Source organism: Crinia signifera, unplaced genomic scaffold, assembly GCF_055691185.1.
Source record: "Crinia signifera unplaced genomic scaffold, ASM5569118v1 HAP2_SCAFFOLD_210, whole genome shotgun sequence".
NCBI lineage: Eukaryota > Metazoa > Chordata > Amphibia > Anura > Myobatrachidae > Crinia > Crinia signifera.
The window spans coordinates 120,144-125,000 of NW_028142103.1; positions in this window are offsets into that span (position 1 = coordinate 120,144).

A 4,857-nucleotide genomic window follows, 5' to 3' on the forward strand; every position below is an offset into this window, starting at 1 on the left:
GAGGAGGGGGAGCAGAGTAGAGGAGGAGAGGAGAAGGGAGAGCAGGAGAAGAGGAGAGGGGGGAGGGGGAGAGGAAGAGAGGGGAAGCGGAGAAGTGAGAGAAGGGGAGGGGGTGCGGAGGAGATGAGGTGAGCAGGAGGGAAGCAAAGGAGAGGAGGAGGAGGGGTAGTGGAGGAGGGAAAGAGATGTGGTAGCTGAGGAGAAGAGGAGCGGAGACAAGGAGAAGGGAAAGCAGGGGAGGGGTGAAGAGGATTGGAAGCAGAAGAAAGGAGGGGAAGCAGAGGAAAGGAGGAGCAGAGGAGAGGAGGAGCGGAGGAAGGGAAGCTGAAGAGAGGTTGTGGGGGCGGAGAGGGGGGGAGGAGAGGAGAGGAGGAGGGAGCGGAGGATGGAGAGTAGATGAGGAGGAGGTGGGGGAGCTAAGGGAAGGAGTAGGAGGAGTTATGAGGCTGCTGATCCCTGTGTGTGGTTATATATCTCTTATATATTTGGCTACATCTGTCACTCAAAGTGTGTCTGGAGCTATAACGCTGGGTGGAGCCTCTGACTCACATGATTGACTCACATGACAGAGAACCAGCCCAGTGAGCCCACAGACAGTGCCAGACAGCCTCTGCCTCTCCATGGGCCTTATTTTGGTTCATTCTTTCTGACAAAATCCTTCTTAGATGGACAAAACCATGTGCACTGCAGGTGGGGCAGATGTAACATGTGCAGAGAGAATTAGATTTGGGTGAGTAATTTTGTTTCTGTGCAGGGAAAATACTGACTGCTTTATTTTTACACTGCAATATAGATCTCACTTTGAAGTAAAACCCCACCCAAATCTAATTCTCTCTGCACAAGTAACACCTGCCCCACCTGCAGTGCACATGGTTTTGTCCATCTAAGAAGGATTTTGTCAGAAAGAATGAACCAAAATAAGGCCCCATGTTACACAGCAAAGACACAACTACTCACCAGACACACCAGGTGAGCGCCCCACACCTCTATACCTCCCAACATGACCCTCTCCAGGAGGGACAGAATGCTCTGTTTGTGGACTTCCATCTTAATTTATGATTGTCATCACCTGTCATTTTAAACAGGGTACTTGACAAGAAAGGTGTTTAAGCACAGGTGATGGTAATCCATAAATTAAGAAGAAAGTCCAGAAACAGAGCAATGTGTCCCTCCTGGAGAGGGTCATGTTGGGTATGCACCTCCCCCCCCCCCCCCCCATTCACGGCATCCCCACGATTAAATGGCACATGCAAAACACTGACATGGCTATGGTCGACAATGAAAAAGGTTGACAAGATTTATTTTTCACTTTTTCAATGTTTTCATATTCATTCTCATGTGTCGACATGGACACCAATGAAGTGCCACACTTATGTCAACATTTACATGTGTTGACCTTTCTGTGTTGATTTTTTCTTGTGGCGATTCGCAGCACACCCGGTGACTCCCACGATCCCCCCTCCCACGATTCGCGACAACACCCCGGGCCCCCCCTCCCACGGTTCACGGTGCCACGATTCGCGGCACCCACATCCCCCCCCGCGACCCCCCCTCCCGCAATTCACGGCATCCACCCACGACCCCTCCTCCCGTGATTCGCGGACACCCCTCACCTCCTCCCTCCCCCCCCACCCCCGCGCGCGATTCACGGCAACCCCAGGATTAAATGGCACATGCAAAACACTGGCACGGCTATGGTCGACAATGAAAAAGGTTGACATGAGTTTTTGAAGATTTATTTTTCTTTTTTTTGAATGTTTTCATATTCATTCTCATGTGTCGACATGGACACCGATGAAGTGCCACATGTGTTGAACTTTCTGTGTTGAATTTTTCTTGTAGCAATTTTTTTCCAGTGACAACTATGAACTATGTGCACGTCCACCTACACATCATCAACCAATTCTTTGTATAATATATAACACCTGTTCTGTTTCACTGTAGGTGTTTTAAGTCAGACCTTTACCTGCTACTATTACTGTTTATGTAAATGCATTCTGAATGACAGCAACATCCTACCATCCTTCTACAAGAATATATAACCAACTAGGTGAATTATCGCGCCCCGTGCCCCCCCCCCCCCCCCCTCCCGCAATTCACGGACCCCCCGATCACTACCCAGCCTCCTGCTTTCCTGTGTCGTGACCTCCGCCAGTGGGGAGCCGCTGACTCAGAAACACCCTACTATACTATTGAACACACACACCTAAACAACATGCACACACAGCCCCCCCCCCCCACACACCCACAAATGTCACTGTACCATCCACACTATCAATGTACATCTTACTCTGTAACCGCTTTTTAATTAAACAAAACAAGACACACCCCCTTCCACATCATATGCTCTCTATTTAACACATTTCACCTATAACTCAAGTTGCAATGCAGGCCATCTTTCATACAATTCTAACCATCTTTCTCATATACAAATGTTCACAAATTAAGGGGGCGCAGCCCCTTACGACGGTGTGATGAGCGCCCGTAGGGCGCGATGAATCACCTAGTATATATATAATCCTTGTCTATATGACAAATGGATGGCCACCCACGGGGGTAATTATCAATGGTGTGATCAGTGAAAAACCTTGATGGTATGGAATTATAAACAGTGAGCCATCGATGGTTTGCACCAATTGATGGTTGTCCCTTCTGTAGGGAAGAACACCTACTTCCCCCACCATTTTTGACTAACTAGCGCAGGCATGTCCAACGTTGGCCCTCCAGATGTTGTGAAACTACACATCCCAGCATGCTTTGCCACAGTTTTTCTATTAGAGAATGCTAAAACTATTGCAAAGCATGCTGGGATGTGTAGTTTCACAACATCTGGAGGGCCAACGTTGGACATGCCTGAACTAGCGTCTTCCCCTTGTTTCTTCTTCCATTCCTCTAATCGTAAAAAGTAATATGTATTTGGTTGTTAACCATCGATGGCTGATGGTTCTCTGCCATCTTTTGCAGAGTCCTTAGCTTAGCACTGCCCCCAATGGGCCGCATCTACCAACAGCAGCTCTCTAGCATCACAAACCATCGATGTTTTGCCTATTTGTAATGTACTTTGTATTGGTAGCTTTGGATCCCTTGGTGCAGCATATAAATAAAGGATGATAATAATAATGCAGCCCATCGATCGCCAACCTTAGCAACGTATGTTTGCGCACGTGTGTGTGGGAATACATACTACAATCTCTACCCCAACTACACGATTAGAATCAGCCTCCTGACATCGCTTACCTGCCCGATGCATCTGGAAGCTTAGTGGATTAACTAGCGCACCTTACTAAGCGCACACAGGTATAGTTCATTACCTGCGTTACAATTGCTGGGGTCTTTATATTATTTATTGACTACTAATTATCTAGCACAATTCTATAGTTATTCTCTAAAGCTGGGTACACAACGCAACAATCCTTATAAAGCGATGGGCCGCTCCGATGTATCACACCTGCGTGCACACTGAACGTCACGGTGTTGTGCCATATAATGTAACATATGTATAATTCAGCTGCACAGTATGAATAAGGGTCCCTAGAGGATGAGGTGGGTCCACTGCGGGGTTCCCTCTGTACCCCTAGAGGCCAGTGCAACCCTAGTCCCTTCTAAGGTGCAGCATCCCAAATGGGACAATGCGACCACGCGGCTTATCAAACTATGATTTGGGAACAGTGTATGACAAATCGAGTAGTGCGTGCACTAGGTTAGTACAATGGGTTACCTTGGTGAGTGATTTAGGAATACATTCTGTTTCTAGGGCTGGGCTGCCTGCTAGATAGGCTGTATGCCCGCCCTTGTCTGTGAGGATTGGACACATGTACACATGACCTGTGATTGACAGAGGAGCCAATCCGCGTGTGCCGCCTCCCAGCTGCCCCGTCTTCCAGATCACAGGACAGTGGACGCGTACTTCCGGGAGCTGCGCCGCCTGGACCACAGGAGGAGACTGGTCAGCCCTGCAGCGCTGCCCTGGTGTGGACCGTCTGGTGGTGAGTACAGTTAGACTGCTGCATGATGTCGCCGGCTACCCCCGCTGCCACCATGTCCTGACTGCCTTTCCTTCCTCCACCCTCCCACGCTGCTGCCTCGGCCTCCCGTTTACTGCTGCACCAGCCGCCCTCCTCCATTTCTACATACAGTATAAGGGTGACATTTTGATGGCTTACAATTTAAGGGGCTGTTGTGATGAAAGACAGTGTGGGGCTGGTGCGATGGTGACAGTGTGGGGCTGTTGCAATGGGGAGACTACAGTGCGGGCTGGAGCAATGGGGAGACTACAGTGTGGAGCAGGTGCAATGGGGAGACTACAGTGTGGGGCTGGTGTGATGGGGACAGTGTGGGGCTGGTGTGATGGGAGACTACAGTGTGGGGCTGGTGCGATGGGGACAGTGTGGGGCTGCTGCGATGGGGGACAGTGTGGGGTAGGTGCAATGGGGTTAGGTTTTTTTTCCTTGAAATGCCGCCTGCCACCGCTGGGAATAAAGAATAATCCGCGTGGCATTATGTGAATTTTGGCTCAATCCGCGTGGCATTATGTGAATTTTGGCTCAATACGTTTGGCATAATGTGTAAGGGGCAAGTATAATGGGGTCTATTATTTTGTTGCAGAATGTGTAGAAGTGGTATATGGTGTGGAACACTACACAAGGCCAATTTTGAGTGTCCACACCCTCTTTTCCTGAGCGCTCGCGCACAAATGTGTTGACACTATTGACACCAAGGTGGGCCTGTGTACTTTAAATGCCAGGACCTATTTTTAATCCCCTTCCCGCCCTTTATCTGCTCTCTGAGCGTGCACACTGGCACCATCTCTTTGCAAGTTTTTGAACAGGATTCTCCTAAACTCACTATGCCGCTATT